This window comes from Spermophilus citellus, assembly GCF_964194105.1.
Source record: "Spermophilus citellus genome assembly, chromosome: 2".
NCBI lineage: Eukaryota > Metazoa > Chordata > Mammalia > Rodentia > Sciuridae > Spermophilus > Spermophilus citellus.
The window spans coordinates 140350804-140362575 of record NC_138183.1 but is presented as its reverse complement, the minus strand read 5'-3'; positions in this window follow the sequence as shown (position 1 = coordinate 140362575).

Sequence of the window (11772 nt, the reverse complement as noted above, 5' to 3'; positions counted from 1 at the left end):
GTGGCATCTCCAGGATCTCGCTTGCTGGGGCTGGGCAAGGACACCTTGTCCTCCCTTGAAGGTGTGAGCTAGGGTTTGTATCTAGCCTTGCTCTGGTGAGGGTGGGCGGGGCTTAGTTTGACAGCCAGGAGCTCTTGCAATGGCAGGAATCCCTCAGCCCATGCCCCGCCCCTGAGCTGTCAGACTGTTGAAAGGGCACAGCTGAGGAAGGAATGAGTGGAGAACAGGCCAGCGTGTGAGGAAAACCCTCAATACTGGAAAAGAGGCAGGCTTGCGCCAGGAACGGACGCGCGCGTGCAAATTCCGCCTGCCTGTGCAAAGTCTGCATGCACGTGCAAAGTCCAGGTGCATGCATCAGATGCGGAAGAAATAGGCAAGGGAACTGCGTGCCTGGTGGGTGCGTGGGTCCTGGGGGGACTGTTGAGTGCTGACACTGGGAGGTGATTCAGATCCCGCTGGTCCACCTCCTGACCCAGTGAGGTTTCCGGGTCATCTCGGAAGGGATGAAAGCAATGTCATTAGATAGGCGGTGCACCAGCAGGGGAGCAAGTGGTGGTGGCATCTCCAGGATCTCGCTTGCTGGGGCTGGGCAAGGACACCTTGTCCTCCCTTGAAGGTGTGAGCTAGGGTTTGTATCTAGCCTTGCTCTGGTGAGGGTGGGCGGGGCTTAGTTTGACAGCCAGGAGCTCTTGCAATGGCAGGAATCCCTCAGCCCATGCCCCGCCCCTGAGCTGTCAGACTGTTGAAAGGGCGCGGCTGAGGAAGGAATGAGTGGAGAACAGGCCAGCGTGTGAGGAAAACCCTCAATACTGGAAAAGAGGCAGGCTTGCGCCAGGAACGGACGCGCGCGTGCAAATTCCGCCTGCCTGTGCAAAGTCTGCATGCACCTGCAAAGTCCAGGTGCGTGCATCAGATGCGGAAGAAATAGGCAAGGGAACTGCGTGCCTGGTGGGTGCGTGGGTCCTGGGGGGACTGTTGAGTGCTGACACTGGGAGGTGATTCAGATCCCGCTGGTCCACCTCCTGACCCAGTGAGGTTTCCGGGTCATCTCGGAAGGGATGAAAGCAATGTCATTAGATAGGCGGTGCACCAGCAGGGGAGCAAGTGGTGGTGGCATCTCCAGGATCTCGCTTGCTGGGGCTGGGCAAGGACACCTTGTCCTCCCTTGAAGGTGTGAGCTAGGGTTTGTATCTAGCCTTGCTCTGGTGAGGGTGGGCGGGGCTTAGTTTGACAGCCAGGAGCTCTTGCAATGGCAGGAATCCCTCAGCCCATGCCCCGCCCCTGAGCTGTCAGACTGTTGAAAGGGCACAGCTGAGGAAGGAATGAGTGGAGAACAGGCCAGCGTGTGAGGAAAACCCTCAATACTGGAAAAGAGGCAGGCTTGTGCCAGGAACGGACGCGCGCCTGCAAATTCCACGTGCCTGTGCAAAGTCTGCATGCACGTGCAAAGTCCAGGTGCATGCATCAGATGCGGAAGAAATAGGCAAGGGAACCGCGTGCCTGGTGGGTGCGTGGGTCCTGGGGGGACTGTTGAGTGCTGACACTGGGAGGTGATTCAGATCCCGCTGGTCCACCTCCTGACCCAGTGAGGTTTCCGGGTCATCTCGGAAGGGATGAAGCAATGTCATTAGATAGGCGGTGCACCAGCAGGGGAGCAAGTGGTGGTGGCATCTCCAGGATCTCGCTTGCTGGGGCTGGGCAAGGACACCTTGTCCTCCCTTGAAGGTGTGAGCTAGGGTTTGTATCTAGCCTTGCTCTGGTGAGGGTGGGCGGGGCTTAGTTTGACAGCCAGGAGCTCTTGCAATGGCAGGAATCCCTCAGCCCATGCCCCGCCCCTGAGCTGTCAGACTGTTGAAAGGGCACAGCTGAGGAAGGAATGAGTGGAGAACAGGCCAGCGTGTGAGGAAAACCCTCAATACTGGAAAAGAGGCAGGCTTGCGCCAGGAACGGACGCGCGCGTGCAAATTCCGCGTGCCTGTGCAAAGTCTGCATGCACGTGCAAAGTCCAGGTGCGTGCATCAGATGCGGAAGAAATAGGCAAGGGAACTGCGTGCCTGGTGGGTGCGTGGGTCCTGGGGGGACTGTTGAGTGCTGACACTGGGAGGTGATTCAGATCCCGCTGGTCCACCTCCTGACCCAGTGAGGTTTCCGGGTCATCTCGGAAGGGATGAAAGCAATGTCATTAGATAGGCGGTGCACCAGCAGGGGAGCAAGTGGTGGTGGCATCTCCAGGATCTCGCTTGCTGGGGCTGGGCAAGGACACCTTGTCCTCCCTTGAAGGTGTGAGCTAGGGTTTGTATCTAGCCTTGCTCTGGTGAGGGTGGGTGGGGCTTAGTTTGACAGCCAGGAGCTCTTGCAATGGCAGGAATCCCTCAGCCCATGCCCCGCCCCTGAGATTTCAGACTGTTGAAAGGGCGCAGCTGAGGAAGGAATGAGTGGAGAACACGCGAGCCTGTGAGGAAAACCCTCAATACTGGAAAAGAGGCAGGCTTGCGCCAGGAACGGACGCGCGCGTGCAAATTCCGCGTGCCTGTGCAAAGTCTGCATGCACGTGCAAAGTCCAGGTGCGTGCATCAGATGCGGAAGAAATAGGCAAGGGAACTGCGTGCCTGGTGGGTGCGTGGGTCCTGGGGGGACTGTTGAGTGCTGACACTGGGAGGTGATTCAGATCCCGCTGGTCCACCTCCTGACCCAGTGAGGTTTCTGGGTCATCTCGGAAGGGATGAAAGCAATGTCATTAGATAGGCGGTGCACCAGCAGGGGAGCAAGTGGTGGTGGCATCTCCAGGATCTCGCTTGCTGGGGCTGGGCAAGGACACCTTGTCCTCCCTTGAAGGTGTGAGCTAGGGTTTGTATCTAGCCTTGCTCTGGTGAGGGTGGGCGGGGCTTAGTTTGACAGCCAGGAGCTCTTGCAATCACAGGAATCCCTCAGCCCATGCCCCGCCCCTGAGCTGTCAGACTGTTGAAAGGGCGCAGCTGAGGAAGGAATGAGTGGAGAACAGGCCAGCGTGTGAGGAAAACCCTCAATACTGGAAAAGAGGCAGGCTTGCGCCAGGAACGGACGCACGCGTGCAAATTCCGCCTGCCTGTGCAAAGTCTGCATTAACGTGCAAAGTCCAGGTGCGTGCATCAGATGCGGAAGAAATAGGCAAGGGAACTGCGTGCCTGGTGGGTGCGTGGGTCCTGGGGGGACTGTTGAGTGCTGACACTGGGAGGTGATTCAGATCCCGCTGGTCCACCTCCTGACCCAGTGAGGTTTCCGGGTCATCTCGGAAGGGATGAAAGCAATGTCATTAGATAGGCGGTGCACCAGCAGGGGAGCAAGTGGTGGTGGCATCTCCAGGATCTCGCTTGCTGGGGCTGGGCAAGGACACCTTGTCCTCCCTTGAAGGTGTGAGCTAGGGTTTGTATCTAGCCTTGCTCTGGTGAGGGTGGGCGGGGCTTAGTTTGACAGCCAGGAGCTCTTGCAATGGCAGGAATCCCTCAGCCCATGCCCCGCCCCTGAGCTGTCAGACTGTTGAAAGGGCGCAGCTGAGGAAGGAATGAGTGGAGAACAGGCCAGCGTGTGAGGAAAACCCTCAATACTGGAAAAGAGGCAGGCTTGCGCCAGGAACGGACGCGCGCGTGCAAATTCCGCCTGCCTGTGCAAAGTCTGCATGCACCTGCAAAGTCCAGGTGCGTGCATCAGATGCGGAAGAAATAGGCAAGGGAACTGCGTGCCTGGTGGGTGCGTGGGTCCTGGGGGGACTGTTGAGTGCTGACACTGGGAGGTGATTCAGATCCCGCTGGTCCACCTCCTGACCCAGTGAGGTTTCCGGGTCATCTCGGAAGGGATGAAAGCAATGTCATTAGATAGGCGGTGCACCAGCAGGGGAGCAAGTGGTGGTGGCATCTCCAGGATCTCGCTTGCTGGGGCTGGGCAAGGACACCTTGTCCTCCCTTGAAGGTGTGAGCTAGGGTTTGTATCTAGCCTTGCTCTGGTGAGGGTGGGCGGGGCTTAGTTTGACAGCCAGGAGCTCTTGCAATGGCAGGAATCCCTCAGCCCATGCCCCGCCCCTGAGCTGTCAGACTGTTGAAAGGGCGCAGCTGAGGAAGGAATGAGTGGAGAACAGGCCAGCGTGTGAGGAAAACCCTCAATACTGGAAAAGAGGCAGGCTTGCGCCAGGAACGGACGCGCGTGTGCAAATTCCGCGTGCCTGTGCAAAGTCTGCATGCACGTGCAAAGTCCAGGTGCGTGCATCAGATGCGGAAGAAATAGGCAAGGGAACTGCGTGCCTGGTGGGTGCGTGGGTCCTGGGGGGACTGTTGAGTGCTGACACTGGGAGGTGATTCAGATCCCGCTGGTCCACCTCCTGACCCAGTGAGGTTTCCGGGTCATCTCGGAAGGGATGAAAGCAATGTCATTAGATAGGCGGTGCACCAGCAGGGGAGCAAGTGGTGGTGGCATCTCCAGGATCTAACTTGCTGGGGCTGGGCAAGGACACCTTGTCCTCCCTTGAAGGTGTGAGCTAGGGTTTGTATCTAGCCTTGCTCTGGTGAGGGTGGGCGGGGCTTAGTTTGACAGCCAGGAGCTCTTGCAATGGCAGGAATCCCTCAGCCCATGCCCCGCCCCTGAGCTGTCAGACTGTTGAAAGGGCGAAGCTGAGGAAGGAATGAGTGGAGAACAGGCCAGCCTGTGAGGAAAACCCTCAATACTGGAAAAGAGGCAGGCTTGCGCCAGGAACGGACGTGCGCCTGCAAATTCCGCGTACCTGTGCAAAGTCTGCATGCACCTGCAAAGTCCAGGTGCGTGCATCAGATGCGGAAGAAATAGGCAAGGGAACTGCGTGCCTGGTGGGTGCGTGGGTCCTGGGGGGACTGTTGAGTGCTGACACTGGGAGGTGATTCAGATCCCGCTGGTCCACCTCCTGACCCAGTGAGGTTTCCGGGTCATCTCGGAAGGGATGAAAGCAATGTCATTAGATAGGCGGTGCACCAGCAGGGGAGCAAGTGGTGGTGGCATCTCCAGGATCTCGCTTGCTGGGGCTGGGCAAGGACACCTTGTCCTCCCTTGAAGGTGTGAGCTAGGGTTTGTATCTAGCCTTGCTCTGGTGAGGGTGGGCGGGGCTTAGTTTGACAGCCAGGAGCTCTTGCAATGGCAGGAATCCCTCAGCCCATGCCCCGCCCCTGAGCTGTCAGACTGTTGAAAGGGCGCGGCTGAGGAAGGAATGAGTGGAGAACAGGCCAGCGTGTGAGGAAAACCCTCAATACTGGAAAAGAGGCAGGCTTGCGCCAGGAACGGACGCGCGCGTGCAAATTCCGCCTGCCTGTGCAAAGTCTGCATGCACCTGCAAAGTCCAGGTGCGTGCATCAGATGCGGAAGAAATAGGCAAGGGAACTGCGTGCCTGGTGGGTGCGTGGGTCCTGGGGGGACTGTTGAGTGCTGACACTGGGAGGTGATTCAGATCCCGCTGGTCCACCTCCTGACCCAGTGAGGTTTCCGGGTCATCTCGGAAGGGATGAAAGCAATGTCATTAGATAGGCGGTGCACCAGCAGGGGAGCAAGTGGTGGTGGCATCTCCAGGATCTCGCTTGCTGGGGCTGGGCAAGGACACCTTGTCCTCCCTTGAAGGTGTGAGCTAGGGTTTGTATCTAGCCTTGCTCTGGTGAGGGTGGGCGGGGCTTAGTTTGACAGCCAGGAGCTCTTGCAATGGCAGGAATCCCTCAGCCCATGCCCCGCCCCTGAGCTGTCAGACTGTTGAAAGGGCACAGCTGAGGAAGGAATGAGTGGAGAACAGGCCAGCGTGTGAGGAAAACCCTCAATACTGGAAAAGAGGCAGGCTTGTGCCAGGAACGGACGCGCGCCTGCAAATTCCACGTGCCTGTGCAAAGTCTGCATGCACGTGCAAAGTCCAGGTGCATGCATCAGATGCGGAAGAAATAGGCAAGGGAACCGCGTGCCTGGTGGGTGCGTGGGTCCTGGGGGGACTGTTGAGTGCTGACACTGGGAGGTGATTCAGATCCCGCTGGTCCACCTCCTGACCCAGTGAGGTTTCCGGGTCATCTCGGAAGGGATGAAGCAATGTCATTAGATAGGCGGTGCACCAGCAGGGGAGCAAGTGGTGGTGGCATCTCCAGGATCTCGCTTGCTGGGGCTGGGCAAGGACACCTTGTCCTCCCTTGAAGGTGTGAGCTAGGGTTTGTATCTAGCCTTGCTCTGGTGAGGGTGGGCGGGGCTTAGTTTGACAGCCAGGAGCTCTTGCAATGGCAGGAATCCCTCAGCCCATGCCCCGCCCCTGAGCTGTCAGACTGTTGAAAGGGCGCAGCTGAGGAAGGAATGAGTGGAGAACAGGCCAGCGTGTGAGGAAAACCCTCAATACTGGAAAAGAGGCAGGCTTGCGCCAGGAACGGACGCGCGCGTGCAAATTCCGCGTGCCTGTGCAAAGTCTGCATGCACCTGCAAAGTCCAGGTGCGTGCATCAGATGCGGAAGAAATAGGCAAGGGAACTGCGTGCCTGGTGGGTGCGTGGGTCCTGGGGGGACTGTTGAGTGCTGACACTGGGAGGTGATTCAGATCCCGCTGGTCCACCTCCTGACCCAGTGAGGTTTCCGGGTCATCTCGGAAGGGATGAAAGCAATGTCATTAGATAGGCGGTGCACCAGCAGGGGAGCAAGTGGTGGTGGCATCTCCAGGATCTCGCTTGCTGGGGCTGGGCAAGGACACCTTGTCCTCCCTTGAAGGTGTGAGCTAGGGTTTGTATCTAGCCTTGCTCTGGTGAGGGTGGGCGGGGCTTAGTTTGACAGCCAGGAGCTCTTGCAATGGCAGGAATCCCTCAGCCCATGCCCCGCCCCTGAGCTGTCAGACTGTTGAAAGCGCACAGCTGAGGAAGGAATGAGTGGAGAACACGCGAGCCTGTGAGGAAAACCCTCAATACTGGAAAAGAGGCAGGCTTGTGCCAGGAACGGACGCGCGCGTGCAAATTCCGCGTGCCTGTGCAAAGTCTGCATGCACGTGCAAAGTCCAGGTGCATGCATCAGATGCGGAAGAAATAGGCAAGGGAACTGCGTGCCTGGTGGGTGCGTGGGTCCTGGGGGGACTGTTGAGTGCTGACACTGGGAGGTGATTCAGATCCCGCTGGTCCACCTCCTGACCCAGTGAGGTTTCCGGGTCATCTCGGAAGGGATGAAAGCAATGTCATTAGATAGGCGGTGCACCAGCAGGGGAGCAAGTGGTGGTGGCATCTCCAGGATCTCGCTTGCTGGGGCTGGGCAAGGACACCTTGTCCTCCCTTGAAGGTGTGAGCTAGGGTTTGTATCTAGCCTTGCTCTGGTGAGGGTGGGCGGGGCTTAGTTTGACAGCCAGGAGCTCTTGCAATGGCAGGAATCCCTCAGCCCATGCCCCGCCCCTGAGCTGTCAGACTGTTGAAAGGGCACAGCTGAGGAAGGAATGAGTGGAGAACAGGCCAGCGTGTAAGGAAAACCCTCAATACTGGAAAAGAGGCAGGCTTGCGCCAGGAACGGACGCGCGCGTGCAAATTCCGCCTGCCTGTGCAAAGTCTGCATGCACGTGCAAAGTCCAGGTGCATGCATCAGATGCGGAAGAAATAGGCAAGGGAACTGCGTGCCTGGTGGGTGCGTGGGTCCTGGGGGGACTGTTGAGTGCTGACACTGGGAGGTGATTCAGATCCCGCTGGTCCACCTCCTGACCCAGTGAGGTTTCCGGGTCATCTCGGAAGGGATGAAAGCAATGTCATTAGATAGGCGGTGCACCAGCAGGGGAGCAAGTGGTGGTGGCATCTCCAGGATCTCGCTTGCTGGGGCTGGGCAAGGACACCTTGTCCTCCCTTGAAGGTGTGAGCTAGGGTTTGTATCTAGCCTTGCTCTGGTGAGGGTGGGCGGGGCTTAGTTTGACAGCCAGGAGCTCTTGCAATGGCAGGAATCCCTCAGCCCATGCCCCGCCCCTGAGCTGTCAGACTGTTGAAAGGGCACAGCTGAGGAAGGAATGAGTGGAGAACAGGCCAGCGTGTAAGGAAAACCCTCAATACTGGAAATGAGGCAGGCTTGCGCCAGGAACGGACGCGCGCGTGCAAATTCCGCCTGCCTGTGCAAAGTCTGCATGCACGTGCAAAGTCCAGGTGCATGCATCAGATGCGGAAGAAATAGGCAAGGGAACTGCGTGCCTGGTGGGTGCGTGGGTCCTGGGGGGACTGTTGAGTGCTGACACTGGGAGGTGATTCAGATCCCGCTGGTCCACCTCCTGACCCAGTGAGGTTTCCGGGTCATCTCGGAAGGGATGAAGCAATGTCATTAGATAGGCGGTGCACCAGCAGGGGAGCAAGTGGTGGTGGCATCTCCAGGATCTCGCTTGCTGGGGCTGGGCAAGGACACCTTGTCCTCCCTTGAAGGTGTGAGCTAGGGTTTGTATCTAGCCTTGCTCTGGTGAGGGTGGGCGGGGCTTAGTTTGACAGCCAGGAGCTCTTGCAATGGCAGGAATCCCTCAGCCCATGCCCCGCCCCTGAGCTGTCAGACTGTTGAAAGGGCGCAGCTGAGGAAGGAATGAGTGGAGAACAGGCCAGCGTGTGAGGAAAACCCTCAATACTGGAAAAGAGGCAGGCTTGCGCCAGGAACGGACGCGCGTGTGCAAATTCCGCGTGCCTGTGCAAAGTCTGCATGCACGTGCAAAGTCCAGGTGCGTGCATCAGATGCGGAAGAAATAGGCAAGGGAACTGCGTGCCTGGTGGGTGCGTGGGTCCTGGGGGGACTGTTGAGTGCTGACACTGGGAGGTGATTCAGATCCCGCTGGTCCACCTCCTGACCCAGTGAGGTTTCCGGGTCATCTCGGAAGGGATGAAAGCAATGTCATTAGATAGGCGGTGCACCAGCAGGGGAGCAAGTGGTGGTGGCATCTCCAGGATCTCGCTTGCTGGGGCTGGGCAAGGACACCTTGTCCTCCCTTGAAGGTGTGAGCTAGGGTTTGTATCTAGCCTTGCTCTGGTGAGGGTGGGCGGGGCTTAGTTTGACAGCCAGGAGCTCTTGCAATGGCAGGAATCCCTCAGCCCATGCCCCGCCCCTGAGCTGTCAGACTGTTGAAAGGGCGCAGCTGAGGAAGGAATGAGTGGAGAACAGGCCAGCCTGTGAGGAAAACCCTCAATACTGGAAAAGAGGCAGGCTTGCGCCAGGAACGGACGTGCGCCTGCAAATTCCGCGTACCTGTGCAAAGTCTGCATGCACCTGCAAAGTCCAGGTGCGTGCATCAGATGCGGAAGAAATAGGCAAGGGAACTGCGTGCCTGGTGGGTGCGTGGGTCCTGGGGGGACTGTTGAGTGCTGACACTGGGAGGTGATTCAGATCCCGCTGGTCCACCTCCTGACCCAGTGAGGTTTCCGGGTCATCTCGGAAGGGATGAAAGCAATGTCATTAGATAGGCGGTGCACCAGCAGGGGAGCAAGTGGTGGTGGCATCTCCAGGATCTCGCTTGCTGGGGCTGGGCAAGGACACCTTGTCCTCCCTTGAAGGTGTGAGCTAGGGTTTGTATCTAGCCTTGCTCTGGTGAGGGTGGGCGGGGCTTAGTTTGACAGCCAGGAGCTCTTGCAATCACAGGAATCCCTCAGCCCATGCCCCGCCCCTGAGCTGTCAGACTGTTGAAAGGGCGCGGCTGAGGAAGGAATGAGTGGAGAACAGGCCAGCGTGTGAGGAAAACCCTCAATACTGGAAAAGAGGCAGGCTTGCGCCAGGAACGGACGCGCGCGTGCAAATTCCGCCTGCCTGTGCAAAGTCTGCATGCACCTGCAAACTCCAGGTGCGTGCATCAGATGCGGAAGAAATAGGCAAGGGAACTGCGTGCCTGGTGGGTGCGTGGGTCCTGGGGGGACTGTTGAGTGCTGACACTGGGAGGTGATTCAGATCCCGCTGGTCCACCTCCTGACCCAGTGAGGTTTCCGGGTCATCTCGGAAGGGATGAAAGCAATGTCATTAGATAGGCGGTGCACCAGCAGGGGAGCAAGTGGTGGTGGCATCTCCAGGATCTCGCTTGCTGGGGCTGGGCAAGGACACCTTGTCCTCCCTTGAAGGTGTGACCTAGGGTTTGTATCTAGCCTTGCTCTGGTGAGGGTGGGCGGGGCTTAGTTTGACAGCCAGGAGCTCTTGCAATGGCAGGAATCCCTCAGCCCATGCCCCGCCCCTGAGCTGTCAGACTGTTGAAAGGGCACAGCTGAGGAAGGAATGAGTGGAGAACAGGCCAGCGTGTGAGGAAAACCCTCAATACTGGAAAAGAGGCAGGCTTGCGCCAGGAACGGACGCGCGCGTGCAAATTCCGCGTGCCTGTGCAAAGTCTGCATGCACGTGCAAAGTCCAGGTGCGTGCATCAGATGCGGAAGAAATAGGCAAGGGAACTGCGTGCCTGGTGGGTGCGTGGGTCCTGGGGGGACTGTTGAGTGCTGACACTGGGAGGTGATTCAGATCCCGCTGGTCCACCTCCTGACCCAGTGAGGTTTCCGGGTCATCTCGGAAGGGATGAAAGCAATGTCATTAGATAGGCGGTGCACCAGCAGGGGAGCAAGTGGTGGTGGCATCTCCAGGATCTCGCTTGCTGGGGCTGGGCAAGGACACCTTGTCCTCCCTTGAAGGTGTGAGCTAGGGTTTGTATCTAGCCTTGCTCTGGTGAGGGTGGGCGGGGCTTAGTTTGACAGCCAGGAGCTCTTGCAATGGCAGGAATCCCTCAGCCCATGCCCCGCCCCTGAGATTTCAGACTGTTGAAAGGGCGCAGCTGAGGAAGGAATGAGTGGAGAACACGCGAGCCTGTGAGGAAAACCCTCAATACTGGAAAAGAGGCAGGCTTGCGCCAGGAACGGACGCGCGCGTGCAAATTCCGCGTGCCTGTGCAAAGTCTGCATGCACGTGCAAAGTCCAGGTGCGTGCATCAGATGCGGAAGAAATAGGCAAGGGAACTGCGTGCCTGGTGGGTGCGTGGGTCCTGGGGGGACTGTTGAGTGCTGACACTGGGAGGTGATTCAGATCCCGCTGGTCCACCTCCTGACCCAGTGAGGTTTCTGGGTCATCTCGGAAGGGATGAAAGCAATGTCATTAGATAGGCGGTGCACCAGCAGGGGAGCAAGTGGTGGTGGCATCTCCAGGATCTCGCTTGCTGGGGCTGGGCAAGGACACCTTGTCCTCCCTTGAAGGTGTGAGCTAGGGTTTGTATCTAGCCTTGCTCTGGTGAGGGTGGGCGGGGCTTAGTTTGACAGCCAGGAGCTCTTGCAATCACAGGAATCCCTCAGCCCATGCCCCGCCCCTGAGCTGTCAGACTGTTGAAAGGGCGCAGCTGAGGAAGGAATGAGTGGAGAACAGGCCAGCGTGTGAGGAAAACCCTCAATACTGGAAAAGAGGCAGGCTTGCGCCAGGAACGGACGCACGCGTGCAAATTCCGCCTGCCTGTGCAAAGTCTGCATGCACGTGCAAAGTCCAGGTGCGTGCATCAGATGCGGAAGAAATAGGCAAGGGAACTGCGTGCCTGGTGGGTGCGTGGGTCCTGGGGGGACTGTTGAGTGCTGACACTGGGAGGTGATTCAGATCCCGCTGGTCCACCTCCTGACCCAGTGAGGTTTCCGGGTCATCTCGGAAGGGATGAAAGCAATGTCATTAGATAGGCGGTGCACCAGCAGGGGAGCAAGTGGTGGTGGCATCTCCAGGATCTCGCTTGCTGGGGCTGGGCAAGGACACCTTGTCCTCCCTTGAAGGTGTGAGCTAGGGTTTGTATCTAGCCTTCCTCTGGTGAGGGTGGGCGGGGCTTAGTTTG